This window comes from Gymnogyps californianus, chromosome 21 (genome assembly GCF_018139145.2).
Source record: "Gymnogyps californianus isolate 813 chromosome 21, ASM1813914v2, whole genome shotgun sequence".
NCBI lineage: Eukaryota > Metazoa > Chordata > Aves > Accipitriformes > Cathartidae > Gymnogyps > Gymnogyps californianus.
Window position 1 is genome coordinate 9,231,182 of NC_059491.1, and position 15,074 is coordinate 9,246,255.

Consider the following 15,074-nt stretch of genomic DNA (forward strand, 5'->3'; position numbering starts at 1 on the left):
GATTTTCACACCTTCTTAAATGTCTCCCAAGAGACTTTTAGTCCAACTTGCACCTTCGGGAGCTGGTCTTTCCCTAGCAAAACAGCTTTTCTTTCCTAGTCACACCCAATATTACCCCAAGCTACCAATAAGTCACCTCCGAAGCATTTCATTTACAGCAGTCCAGGCCAAATTTGGCTGTGTCATTAGCAAGTGAGGCTCTGCGAACTTCGTGTGCCTGGAGGTGGCAGTCTGGACTTGCAGAGCACCTGCAGTGCCCTGCGTGGAGCCACCCATCTCAGCTCTGCACCCACGCTCAGTTTGTGCCAACTTTATGCAGGTTTGCAGGGGTCAGATGCACTCCGTGGATGGTGTTAACAGATGGTGAACTCTGCTTCGTATTTACTGATATGATTCCTGTCTGATCACATACCAGCTCAGTCTGCCAAGGAAGGCTGTATTCCCAAACCACCTTCTCTCTCTGCTTTCAGCACAGTCGTTTAGCATCATGTCCAAGCAAATTCCTCAGGATAATCTGATGTAAGATAGAAATATCACCCACAGCTGCTGTTTTAACCCTTGGAAGGGTTATGGGTTAAGTTCTGCATGGGTTTTGAAGTATCACATAGGTCACATCTTGGAAACCACTATCAAGGAGTGAGACAGCAGCACAGTTCATCCCAGGGCGAACAGAGGCTGACAGAAGTGCCTGCTCTGCGATCAGGCCAGGGTCTCCCCACCTCGAGCGAGCCAGGCTCGGGGAGGGTTGAGTCAGGACCGCAGCAACCCTAACTTCTGCTGCAGGGGCTGGGAACATGGGACAGGCTTCAGAGCAGAAACACAGGTCTCAGATTAGGAGATCTCCCTCCGAGCAATCAACTGCTGTGCTGAGTGGGAAAAGGAGGAAACGAATGGCACTTCATCACCTGCCCTATGAAGGTGCCTCCCTCTCTCCGTTGGGTATAAAAGGGAACCTGGACTGATGAGCCTGACTTAACCTCCAGCGACGTGACATGTATCCCACCCCTGCACCCAGGGCGGTCCCGCTGGTCCATGGGATGCCACCTAAAGCATCTCACTCAGAGGGGAGTGCCAGGGGATCCTCAGACACACGCAGCCCAGCTCCTCAGGGACCTGTGACCCACCCCCCCACCACCCACACAGCCTGGGATGTGCGGTTGTGCTGTGCAGCACGTGAGCAGGATCCTCAGCTTTCTGCACTCTCGGCAGTTTATGGGTCCCTCATCCAGCAACCCAGGCACAATTACACCTGCTCTTCTGAGCGGGCTGTCAAATATCCACAATATCGAGACAAACAACAAAGCCTTTCAAATTTCCTGGATGAAAACTGCTGGCAGCTATGTCTTGGGAAATCCCAGTGCACAGTTGCTGCATCTCCCGCTTATGCTGGTCCTTCCGGAAGGGAATTGCAGACCACCAGCAAGTGCCAGAAAGATTTCTGCGTGCAAAGCTGGCAACACTTCCCCTACACGCCATGCTGCTTATTCTTGGAAGTAAAAAAAAAAACAAGAATTTTTTTACTGAGTTAAAAAAGACTAAGGGGTTGCACACCACATAGGAAACTTGTGAAAAGGGTAAAGGCATTGAAACCTGTTGATCTAGGCTCCCAGCCACAGCACGTTAGAGATTTTCATTTTGCTGGTGCTGAAAGAAGGTGAAATTGTTCCCAGGTGCTCACTGATGTCTTCCTGACCCCAGAGTCTTTCACTCATATGGATTTCTTATTACTCATCCTATGTTTCATTTCCTCCCCGCCTTCCTATCTTCCCCTCACAAAGTTGTCCTGAAAAGTGGCCCTTGTAGGGAGCGGGCAGTGGGATGGAGAGCGTGGGTGGGGTGGCATTCAGCAGATAACAGCAGATAACACGTCCTTCCCAAACACAGAGAAGGGTGCAAATTGACTGGGTGTATCAAGGAGGAGAGGCGAGGGTATGCGGTGCAGATGATGGTGAGCAGTGGTCTTCGTGCCTGGACAGGAGCTGAGGGAGCATGGGGTGACAGAGGCAGTTTGGGTGGACGTGCTTTGGTGCACTGATGGGGCATGAGCTTGGGGACCGATGTGTGCTGCAACACGGGCAGGGCATGCTCCAAAGGCACCGGGTGAGCTTACACGTCTCAGTGCAGAGGAGAGGAGGTGGAGATGCAGGAGCATCAGGCTTACACCTCCCTGCCCAGTGGGGCTGACCCCATCCCACATGGACACACAGCAGGGAGGGATGAAACCCCATTTAGTGCTGGGCTCCTCTAAACCTGTTATCAAAAGATGAGGTTCCTCATTACAATTCCTTTATTTCTCTCACATTCAGAGCTGCCAGCGAAGGGTCAGCAGCACTTATGAAATTTTCAATTCTCGCAGGTTTTGAATTTACATGTTTTTTTCTGTGTCTGAGCTGGAAGAAGACTATGAATAAAAGATTAAAATTGGAGGTCTCCAATCATTTAAGAGCAATGCAACAAGCATTTATTCCAGGAATGAGCACAAGCCAAACACCGCTGCATGCATACCAAAAATTAGCAGCAAACTTCAAACAGGGCCTAAACAAAAGGCTGTGCTCTTTGATGTGACTCTGCTGGGGTGCAGGGAGGGGCAAACCTGGGGGGCTGGAAACCTCTGGGCTCTGCAGGGTCTTGGGAGCAGAGCAACAGCCTCCTTGACTCCAGATGCTCCAGAAGAGAGACGAGTCCTGCCGGCTCCATCGATGCTTTTCCATTGCTGAGCCCTGCTGAGAGGTATTAGTATCGTACAGGAGCATCTTGTGCAAGCAATGGGGCTCTTCAAGAGAGAATGGAGGGATGGGTGGTGGGAAAAGGAGGGTGACTAGGACAGATCTGGGTGAACTAGGATGTGGCTGAGAGACTTGGGAAGAGCTGAGGCAGGAGGAGGAACTGGGATGAGCTGAGGAGCACAGGGGAGACAAGGTAGGTCTTGGGTGGGGCAGGAGCTGAAATAAGAGGCCAGGACAAGCCATGCCTGGTGTCGAAAAGGGCTTTTCATAACTAGAGGCAATGGCTTATTGAGTATAAGCTTTGCAAAGGAAAAAAAAAGCTCTAGCAAAATCCTTGGCTTCTCTGTTCAGAGAGATGAAAACAGGATGGGACTTGCTGGTGCGTGGCCCCTTCTCTGGGCATGGGCACGTTTCTGTGCATGTTCTCACCATGCAAAAAACCCCATCCCTTGCTCCTATTGATACCTGACCTTCCTCCCTGCATCCTCACTTTTCTGGGCACTTTGGTTTCAGTTCAATTCTTTATCAACACTATGATACTTAAGGGAATAGGCACAGACATGGCTTGTGGTTCCCAGCAGAGCCTCTCTCGGGCTTTGCTGGGATAAGAGACATCCAGCCTGAAGTGTTAGTCTTCTCAGTGCTGTTCCTTGCCTCAGTTTCCCTTGTTCTTCCAGAGCCCTGCTCCCATGCCTAAGCCAGGAGCTTAGATCTCACCCCTCCAGCCCGCGGGTCCTTTGCCCACACCGTGTCTGTGCCGGTGCCACCAGACATCTGTGTTTGCAGTGGCCTGGGATTACCTGTTCAGAGAGCCCCGGTGGCTGGTGCTGGTGGCGGGGGGAGGCAGCAGAAGGGCCTGTGATCAGGAGAGGCTGGCAGGACCCCAGCCACGCACAGCAAGGACACGCCACATCCCTGGAGGCGTCTGAGGGGAACATGGTGCTGTGGGACAACCTGGTCTGTGAGAGGTGACAGCCCCACCGTGAACGTGGTGCTGGACAGGACAACCCGGAGGTCCCTTTCACCAGCCCTGCTGGATCCTGTGAAATTTCCAGGCAGTGAAATATCTCTAAGCAGCAGATCTCATCAATAAATTCTGTACATAAAGCACTAAAATCTTATGATACAGCTTTCCAAGACATTTCCAGGCCTTTAGCCTTTTTTACCAGCAAGGGCTTGGCAACGCAGTCGTAGGCAGCATCCCCCCACAGCCTGTACCTGTCCTGCATCTCTCCTGGAGCAGCGGTGGGTTTCAGCCAAACGTGACAGAGGACAGCAAGCACGGAGGAGCTCGTGTTTCTACAGGCTTTACGGAAATAGATGACAACCAGAGAAAGAGCGTGCGATGTAGCAGTGCCCCCGCAGACAAGACGGTGGCAGCCTCAGCTTGTGTCTACATATGTCCAGGAGAAGGCATGAAAGAGGGACCTGTGACAGCTCCCTGTAGGCAAAGCTTTGCTTCAAGCTTGCAATGAGCCTTGAGACACTGTCCTGAAGGAAAGTGCCCCCGAGACTACTTGTAGCTCATGTGCTCTGGTTTTCCATACTTTACCCTTGTCCTCTGCTCTCCTGATACTGTGTCTTCAGCTGCTCCCTGAAAGCATCCCACCACCTCTCCTTCACCTTCCTCCCGGGTCCCCCGGGCTGGTCCCGCAGCCTGCTGAGGGCAATGGGCAGGGTGGTGAAGCATCCTTGGTGGTGAGGGGGTCTTGTGGTGCTCATAACCATGGATTACGCCGGGTTTCACCTCCCTGCCTATGGCCTTTGAGCAGGGCAGTGCCTGAGGAGGACAGCTGTGATGGGGACAATGCATTGTCTGCAAGAAGGTGGCAAGACAGAGCTCCTTCCTGGGAAGAACAGAGTTGCAGCCTCTTTGAAATGCCCCGCACACGCATCCCGGGGAGTCAGGAGGGGCACTGAGCTGGGGGGAGCCTGGGTTTTTGTTTTCTCTCTGCAGAGTGCCTGTCAGAGATGCCCACCCCCCGGGAGGCCAGGATGGACAGATGGACGTGGCTGGGCTGAGCAATGCTTGTGGTGGGCTGCTGGGAGCTCCCTGTGCTTTGATAAGCCCTCCAGCATCAGTGCTGACAGCCGTGGCCACCGACTCTCTGTCCTCGCAAAGCAGTGCCTTCAGTTTGATCCTCTCCCAGGACTGCTCTCACCACTGACAAAATCTCTTCCTCAGCTTTTACACATCCTCATTTTAGCAGCCAAGCCCCCAACACCTCTCCTTTGGCACAGGGACTCATTCCTGCCCTCAGGGCAGAGCCCTCCTTGCCCGCCCTGCTCTTGTTGAGCATCCCCAGGCTGCTGGTCCCACTCTGTTTCAGGGCTCTGGTGCAGCCTGGCAAAAACTTTAGTCTCACAGCCTATATAACTGTGGGAGAAGGGCTGGGGGTGATGAGCAAGCTGTTAGTGGCGAAATGAAGCAGCTCAAGGATGAGCCGCACCTGGTCCACCTCCAGTTCTCCACCAGCCTGGTGAAACACCCCTGGGAAGATGAGTGGGTCTGTGCCAGCTGCGTCTCTCCAGTGTCCTGCATCCTCTTGTTCTCGCTTGATTTTCCAAGCCTACTACCACGTCTATATTCACATTTACTTTTCAAGCCTCTCTGAAATCCCAGTGCACTGCAAGGTGGGGAATGGGACTCAATGGCACACGCCGCTTGAGGTACACAGGGTTGGCACCTGGGACTGGTTTTCAAGGGCTAGCATTACAGCTGGGGTGAGATTCCCCAGTTTTTTAAGGATGTTCAGTGTCCATGGGAGGCATTTGTGATAACTGCCCACAGCTCTTGCTTCTGCCAAATGGCTGTCTCGCTGAACCTGTGTTTTTGTGTAGGTGCTGGGAGCTAGAGCGTGGGACAAGAGAGCAGATCCAGGCAGACATGTCATGAATTTACAGACTTGACAGTAAGAGGAGGTAGGCAGGGCTCCATCTGGAAGTGCTGTGCAGGAAATTGCTAGCATTTTTGTTTGTTTGCCCCAAACCTTTCTTTTCCCTGTTGTGGTTTCAGTATCTTCCCTTGTGGGCAGAGGAGGGGATGCAAACCTGTAGCTTGTGGGGGCCAAGACAGGTACGTCCTGCCCTGGGTCACGTCCAGGAGATTGGGTTTGCCCTCAAGTGAGCCCCTTGCTGCTGTAGGCTACGTGTGGTCCACGGGTCCAGACCCCTCCTTGTCCACCGGTCCCACCGTGGGACCTGCTGCCCACACACTGCTGCGCAGGCTGAGCGGTGCAGGATGCTGCCTTACACCCCAGCCCTGCGGGAGACCCGGAGCCTGTTGGGTTCAGTCAGTGTCTCACCCTTTCGATCATTAGCCCAGAACGTTTTAACATCCTCTGTGGCCCTGGGAGGAGGATGAGGGGTGCCACAGCCTCATGGCAATCCCTGACCAGCCCCAGCCTCAGCGACTGCTGCTGCCAGTCTCTCCTTTACTCTTCCTCCACAGTGGCATTGCTCTGCTTCTGCACGGCTCAGTTACCCCTGAGCCTGAATTAGCCATGTTCCTGCCTCCACAACTTCCTGGGGTAGGACAGGTCTGCTTTGGGGAGGAGGTGTCTTCCCTGCTAGTGACCCTCCTGGCACCACACAGCTGGGGGGAGCTGCCTGGGAATGCCTCCAGACCTCTTTATTTGATGCTGAAGTGTCTCACCAGTTTTAGATGGAAAGTTTTGGGAGTCCAGGAGACAGCTTCTGGCTGAAAGCAGGGTGCAGTGCAGGCAGTCCCAGGGAGCCAGCAGTCTCTGCTGCCTGCAGGGGGGTGCAGGGGCCCCCAGATTTTTCACTGGCATCTGCCTGCACTCTGCTCCTGGAGCCTGCACCACCGGTCTGGCCACAGCAGGCAGCCGGTGCCCTCCTGGAGTGCAGCCCGAGCGGTCAGGACAACTGGCCTGCAGCCAAGCCATGCTTCATGGAGGGCAGGACCCACCAGCTGCCACTGAACCGCGTAAGAATCTCTGAACTGCTGCTATTTTTTGTGCTCCTGACAAAGCTGATGGGCTCAGAGGAGGGGTGGAAGCAAGGCAGGGAGGGAAGGGTGGTCGGATGGATGGAATGTCCTGCAGACACCCATAGTTGCTCTGAGCCAGCACCAGTGGTATCTCCACCAAAACCAGTTACTTCTCCATGCTGGGTCCCTGAGCCACGTGAAAGGCCAAAGCAGAGTGCTATTGGGAGATGGAAACCCGACACAGGGAAGGGAAAGGCAGCAGGCTCTCCCCAGTGACAGGCTCACCAGTTGCTGCCAGCTGCTGTACTGGTCTGGGCATGCTGGGGATGGGCACCAGTAAAGGGCCAAGTCTCTGGAGCTAAAATGGGAGTTTCCTGTCTTGGTCCTCTGTCAGAGCTGCAAGAGGAGTGGAGATGGCTGCCCGCCCATTTGTCTAACTCCCAGCTTGCCTGTCCTTTAATCCTATTTTTATCTCTTCCTGCTTATCAGTCTTGATCATGGGCTCCATCAGCCTTCCCTTCCCTGCACGCCTCCCTCCACCGTCCCTGCTGGGAGCTTTGCAGCAAAGTACCCCACGCAGCTGCTCACATCCCCTCGCTGTCGCAGCAGAGACCTTGGTTCAGCTCCTGCCGTAGGCTGAGGATCCTGCCTGCAATCTGCCTCTCCTACACTTGCAGTAGCTCTGTGCAGCCTGCTGATGGGATCTGTGCCCCACACTCCCCACCCCACAGCAGCAGGGTCTTTAGAGTCTCTTGCAGACAAGGGCAAAGCCCCTAAAGAGATGCTTTTGGGGGGCAACCAGACCCTAGTCACTGTCTGCCATGGGTGCTGTCTTCTCCTCATCTTGCCAGCCATGACCGGCTTGGGCTTCCCTGGGCACCAACCCACCAGTAGCAGCACTGAGGAGAAACTGCCCCACAACCAGGGGCCAAGAAAAGCCTCCAGTAGCCATGGAAGAGACGGAGCAAAGCCCCGTGCAACCTACGTGCTTTGCTGACCTTCAGAGGCCAGAACCTGAAAGCTGGTGAGCACTGACTTGAGCTTACCCGAGACATCACCGACTCGCTGGCAAGTCCCAGCCACCCTCCCATACCCCGGCTCCAGCCCATGTGCAGCTCAGCCCTTGGTTCCCCTCTCCCCTGGCCTCCCGCCGTGGTCCTGGGGTCCTACCTATGCCGGGAAGGGCTCTCCCACCTTTTGCACTGGCCTTTGTCTTGCTGAAGTGGAGCAAAGCATGAAATATGAAAGAGCTGCCGTGGCCTGTCGCGTGCTGCTAGGCTGGACTGTGATTCGATTAGCACTGATGTTTCTTTCATGAGCGAGAGGCTTTCTCCTCTCTGGAGCTCTTTGCTGCAAATGCCGAGCTCAGTCACGGAAGCAGACGGCTGATTAACCACCCGCTGCCTGCCGCTGCTCCTGCCTGCTGCTCCTGCCTGCCTGCCAGCCGTCCTCTCCCTTCCCTCCTGTCCCTGTCCCTGCCCGCTGCTGTCCCCCGCCACCTCCTACCACTCTGGAGCAAGCCCCGCTGCCTGCAGCCTGCTCTCGCCGCTGCTGCTGATGCCAGCATCTGGCTTTCTCCCTCTTCCTAGGCTGGCATTCGCCACGGGTCCTTCCTATGCCAAATGCAGAGTTGTTTTCACGATATGATGGGGCTGGGTATTTCCGAACACGGAGCAGCACTGCTAAGGGAAGAGGTGGTTGGACCCTGCCCGGTGCGGAGGCAACAGTTCAAGGTGTGCAACCAGGTACCTCCTGCACGAAGGACACAGCTTCTGCTTCTGCTCTGGAGACGCAGGATCGGCTCCTGAACAGGCTGATAAATGCTCGCTCTTCAGCAAGATCTTGATGATTTTCCTAATGACCAGGCCTGCAAAATAAGCCTGGCTCCTGAGAATTCAGCTGGATTATTTCAGGCAGCTAATTGTACCTAGCAAGGACGTTCCTACTGTTCAAATTTTTCAGTTATCTGGGACAACGTGAGCGCTAACGGGCTTCCCCAGAGCTGCTCTGTGGGGCAGGGAGAAGGGGACATAGCAAAGATCGTAGTGCATCTGTCTCTCTCTGTCCCTATGCTTTTGTAAGGTAACCTTGAAGCTGATATGTACCATTGGCTTTAAAACTTTGTGCATCCCAACTTGCCTCAGCTTTCTTTGTGCAAGAACAGCCATTCCTCCCCGGCTCCACCTGCACACATGAGCACGTGGCTTACGCTCGGCAGGATCTTGGTTGTCCTTTTCCCACACAATCAGGTGCAGGAGGCGTCAAAGGCACCAGAACTTTGCACAAAATTAAATGCTTGAGTATCTGGAGAGGGTTGGGTAATTTTGTGGCTGAAAACTTTCCCTCTGCCTTTTGCATCCCTGAATTGCATCTGTGCTGTTAATCATGTGCACACGTAAAATTTCCCAGGCCATACTTGTGGGGGCCAAAAAATCTCCATCTGTGAAGATTTTCAGCTCTCAGTTGGCCAAGGGCAACCTGATCTGACTTTGAAGTCAGCCGTGCTTGGAGGTGGGGGCTGGACTGCATACCTCCAGAGAGCCCTTCCAACCTAAATCTTTGGTTGAGCCTCGTTTCATGACAGGCCTGGCAACTCAGACCCTCTGGGCTGTGTGGTTTTGCTCTTTCCCTGCTGGAACAATCCAGTCCATCCTCTCTAGTGTTATTTTGCTCTGGGAAAAGCTCTGTCCTTTCTTACACGTGGATTTCGATCGCAGCCACGCACCACCAGCTCTGTTCCCACCCAGAGACTCATTGACCTTCAACGGGTGCAATTCAGGAGACGGCGCAATTAGCTCCAGAGTTAATTTTTCTGTCTGCCCACACGTGGTGTGACTTCTTGGGTGCAGTTTGAGAAATGGTAGTGGCACCATTAACGTGGGTGGATCACATACGCCAGCTCACCATGCCTCCTCTGCGCTGCCCCGTAGCCAAGGGCACAGGGGTTTCCATGCTCTTCTGCCCACGCTCCGAGGGGAGGCAACGTGACGGAGCAGGAATGACCTCCAACGCACGACAGGTATAAGCCAGTCTGCTGAAATAAATGGAGCAGCGACAGGACAAGAGCTGAGATGCCGTAAAGCAGCCTAAATGCACTGACTTCAGCACTTCAGCCTCCGAAGGACTGACCCAGTTCTTACCCCCAAATCCCACCGCCGCCCCTGTCCTGGGGTGGCTGGTTTTGGGAGCACGTCACTGGTTCAGAAGAGTCTGGGCTGTGCCCAGGGATGCAGCCTTTCCCCGGCAGCAGCCTTTGCTGCCTCCCTGCCCAGCGGGTGGGCTGCCTGCTGGGATGCCGCTTCCAGACGCTTTCTGGTGCTCTGCCTTTGCCTCCCGCGTGGGGAGGGCAGGGATGGAGGCAGGCGGCAGCGAGCAGCGATCCCGCGGCCCCGGGGAGCACTTGACACGCGATTCCTCTCGCACAGACAGCGCTTTACACGCTATTGCTGGCACAACACAGCGAGCGGCCAGGGGTTTCTCTGACACACACGCTCCTCTGCAGCTCCCTGGGCTTGTCCTTCTCCCAGCCATCATACCAAAGCCACCGGGTGCTGCTCTGGCAGCATGAGTGGTCTCTGCTCGTCAGAGCCCGGGGGAACAGTGGCAGAGCAGGCTTATCACCCTGCCTCTGCTCCCTTTGCTCTGCCTTCCTCTGCCCCTCCACTCCTCACTGCCTGGCTGCCCCAGGCCACTGGTGAAGCCTTGATGGGGATGGGGATGGCTTTCCCCCTACAACATCCACTGCACTGGAGTCACTGGTGGGAGATGCAGGGCAAGCTGACCGTCCCAGCCATAGCAAGCAATTAGCCACCTCACCCCACCAGTCCAGTACGGTTGATAGATTTTTTTTCAAATTGAATTTATTGTTCTTGGCTCTTGTGGCCAGGCTTTATGGTCTGTCTCAGTGTTCTCTCAGCTCCAGCTGACAGTGGTTGGCACTCCTGTGGGCCAAGCTTAGTGGTATAAATCCAGGCCCTTCCTGCGCTGGTTAGAGTGGTCCTGCCCTGGAAGGTCTCCGCTTACCCTGCAGCTCCTCCTGGTCCCTCACCCGTTCTGCTACACCCAGCCTGAGGGGTGACCAGACCCCCATGTCTACCATGGGGTGGTGATAACACCTCCAGCTGTTCCTGAATCCTGGGCCATTTCTCCAGCTCTTGCACTTCAGTTTGGGGCCATTTACATGCACAGAGGGTTCAATATGGTTTTTTCTCTATGCATTTGTCTGTGGTGCAGTTCATCTGCCGTTGCGTCGGCCATGCACCACACTCAGCCAGGTCTCCCCGACAAGCCTAATCTGGGGCTCAAAGCTCCAGGAAAGAGAGACGAGGGCCCTTGGGGGCAGAGTGAGTGACTCTGCCAGTGGACCATCACTAGATGCTACAAGTGCTGGAAGGGAAGGACAGCAGACACGCTGTTGAGGCAATGCCAGCTGTGGACACCCAAGCACAGGAGATGCCCCAGAGGGTCCAGTCCATGTGGGAAATTCAGGGGTTTTGGAACTGGGAATGTCCTAACCAAAGGGGAAGCACTATCGCATGCTGCTGAGATTTGTGTACCAAAGGGTAAATACCTGATGTGTGCAAGAGGATGATGAGGGGGGACCTCTGGTTGCCCATGTTGAGGCTATCAAAGCAGAGATGTTGACCCTGGGGGCATGCAGAAGGATGGTCCCCTGCGCAGAGATGCTCTGTGCCCTGGTGTGGTCCAGTGGGGTGGCTGGCGAGCCCCATGCAGGCTGTGGCTGCAGAGGATGGTGGGCGCGCTCCTCTTCTCCTGGACGTCAGGCTTTGGACTCCATCTACTGTAATAAAAGTGGAATTTCCCCGGCTTGTGCCGAGCTGCCTGTGCTGGGGGAATACGCAGCACTGCTGGTGCTCAGCAGTGAGCAGGAGGAAACTAGGGCAGGCAGGGATGAACTGAGCTGTGGATGCAGCCTTGGGAAGCCTGGGTATTTCCCAGGAAGGCTGAAACCTCCACTCAGCTTGATTAGCAAGGACGCCAGGAGCGGTCTAGCTCAGCAGAAAGAGGACAGAGGCCACTCTGGCTGGTCCTTGCAGCATCGCTCACGTGAGTCAGGGCTTTTTGCTGCATCCCTGTGATACGTGAAAGTTTTCTGTGCAGATGTGCTGCCTGGATGCCCAGTGCCCTGGAGCAGAGGAGCTGCCGCCCCAGTTTCCTAACTGGGGCTGTCCCATCAGGGATGCAGGTCTGTGTGGTCACGCATGCATGGTGGAGGCTGCACTGGAGCATGCACAGGACAGGTCTGCAGGGCTTCAGTGGCAAAAATCTGCTTTCCCTCTTCCTGGTGCTCTCCTCGGGGTGGTCTGGGGCTGTGTCTCTGGATGGAACCCCCTGCTCCTCTGCCCACATCCCAGGGCTGTGTCTGTCCCTGTCCATGCCCCTCACACCCTGCACGTCAGGAGTCTGTAGCCAGCCGTGTTTGCTGCAGAGAGAGGGGGAAACAAAGCCCTCACTTTGGGGCCGGGCTGGATGTGGCTCTGATGCCCAGTGCAGGGCTGTGCAGGACCCATGCTGGCCCTGCCTGCCTCCCTTCTCCTGGCTGCCTGGGGCTGCGGGCTCCCGGCTCTGCTGGCAGGGACGTGTGGGCAGCTCCTGCCCATTTATGTGTGAGGAAAGAGAAAATACAGACTGGTGATTTTCTCTGGGGGGCTGAGCACAGATCAATCTCACTGTGCGCTGTGAAGCCTAAAGGACACCTTGAAAACTTCTTTTGTCAGGAAAGAAGCTGATTTCTCTCTCCCCGGGGCTCCTTGGGGACTTCCCAACAGATTTCCAGCATCTGAGAGAACATCTTCCCTATGCCCACTTCCCCTGACACCCACCGGCAGAGCATGCCCATGGGCTGCCACTGAGCCCTGGGCAGGGGGATCCCCGGGCTGGGATGGGGTGCAGGGGGCACCATTTTTATGAAAGCATGTTTTTCCCCAGGGTTGTTGCAGTCTCTGCTCTTTGTGGCCTCTGCCCAAGAGGCTGCATATCCCTGGATGGGGAATGTGCCTGGGGAGAGAGTTTCATCCCAGTCTTACAGGTCCTGGCACAGGGGCAGAGTTGGGTCTCTGGTGCTCACTCCTTCTTTGGCTCAGCCACACAGGATCAGGCATGCAGACGGCTGCAAGCACTGGGACATCTTTGCAGGACCAGCTCAGCCCTCGCCTGTCCCAGGTGCCAGCCAAGGAAATGTCAGGGAGGAGGGCCAGGTCAGGGCATCGGCAGCATCCCTGCAGCTGGGGCCAGACCCTGCACAGCGGGTGGATTCAGGAGGTTTCCCTGAAACAGGAGTGTCCCTCTCCTCCCTTCCCATCGCGCCTGATCCCTCCATCCCTCCTGGCTCATCTGGCTCCCAAACCTTGCTGTGCCTCAGCCTCTTTGCTTGGCACAGCAGAGGGGACAGAAACCCCCATGGAGAGTGGGGGGCAGAGTTTGGCGGGGGGGCAAGGGACCAACAGAGACCTCACAGACCCCCCCCCATCCCCTTGTCATCCCCCTCAGCTGCTTATGGCAGGCCCAAATTAGGGATGAAAGGTTAACGGGACAAATCTTCATGAAGGCGACAAGCAGCACACTGGCTTTTCCAAGACAGCCGCCACCACTCCTTGCCCCCAACCCTGTGGCAAACTAAGGTCACCCCAGCCCTTACCTTGTTCCAGATGGGAGAGCTCGCCACATGCATGGAAATGTCCCCATGTCCCATAAGCTCCAGTCAGGGCCCCTCGCTTTGATACTGTAATTTAGCAACACGAAAACAGTCGCGTTCTGAAATTAAGCATACAAGGAGCTCTCCTTAAGCTGGGGGAATTATTTCCACATCATTTCAAATTTTCTGCTCTATTAATTTCCCTCTAGTCTGTCATTTTCTTCATTTGTCCCAAGGCTCCCGGGGTTCAGCAGAGCCAGCGCTAGGCATGATGCTTAGTCCCTTCTCCTCGGGCCAAATCCTGGTGGCTGTCTGGCCACCCGGCTTTCCGGATCCCTGGAGCCTCAGTTAGGCCCTGGACTTGCAGGCCAGTGCTGCCCTAGGGTAATGGATGATCCTCTAGCTCAGCATCGGCTCCAGTCATTCAAAAGGAGACCCTGCACTAGGCACAGGGACATGAAGCTGCCTCGGTGCCTGCCTGCATCAGGCATCCCCCAGCAGTGTGTCCCCTCTCAGCAGGCTCCCACCTTTACCTTAGGCTGGAGGGGGCTGGGAGTCTGGGACCGGGATGCCTGGCCTTTCCATAGGGATGCTGTCAGTGGTGAGGGCTGCTGCCACCTCTTGTCCTCTCCTAATACTGCATCTGGTGGCATGGAGGGCTGGTGGTGGCAGGGGGACGCAGCCTGCAGCGAGCAGTTGTGTTCTCGGAGGCCTGCACGTTCAGCTGGCCATAGGGCAGAGCACCCCAAAACCAAAAGCCTTTGCCTCAGCCTCTCCCAGCTCGGGTCCCAGCGCAGTTTAGGAGCACAGCCCCATGCTTCACCCCACTCCTCCACCTTGGAGCTCACATGCACATGCTTGCCCAACAGCATGAGCCCTTAAAAATGGGAATCAGTCTGAAAGGGTTTAAGTGACTTCAGTTCTTGCATTGCATACAAGCTCCAGCCCCTGGTCAGGTTTGTGAGATCTTCTTTGCAATCAAGAGGTGCGTTGGCTTCTCACCTCTGCTTGCATCCTGACCCAGGCTGGTAGACTGCAGCAGCCCAGGGCTGCCCCCTGCTAAACACACAGTGTTTGCTCTGTCAGTGTCTCATCTGCTTTCAAGGGCTTCTTTTTTGGGAATGGGGACGTAGCAGCTGCTCTGCAAAGGGCCATAGCACTGAGATTTTGGGGGCTGAAAGCTTTCCGGATGTGGTGCAATCAGAGGATGGTGCTGCAGGGACATGCATGTGGCCTCCTGTCGAGATGCAGCCCAAAATCCTGCTCTTGGAGCACCACATCAGAAGCACAAGGTAGGAAAGGTCCTCTGCTGCAGCAGGACAGGTTTGCTACCCTGTGTCACTTATCTGGGTGTCCCAGGGAGCTTGTTATTTGTAGTCCATCTGCTTCCTACATGTGTTTGATTTGCACCCTCAGTTGTTCAGCCACTGGGCTAGCCTGGAGAGGGGTGAGCACTGGGGGTTTTTTTTAGCAGTGTTTGGGTGCAGCACCCTACTCACACCCTACAGGGATCCTACTATAGGGACCCCACAGAGCCTGAGTTAGAGATGGTGGCAGTGCCCCCCCACAGTGACATTTTCATCTTTCTGCTGCACTTCCAAGCTCCCAGGTGATCTCAAGTGATAACTTCTGCTATTCAACAGCAATTTGCCTTAAAAAGCTGCCACGACACTAACATTGCATTGCCTTTCCATCAACATCCAGCAGCTAAGTGATGGATGCTGGCAGAGGACTGTGCTTG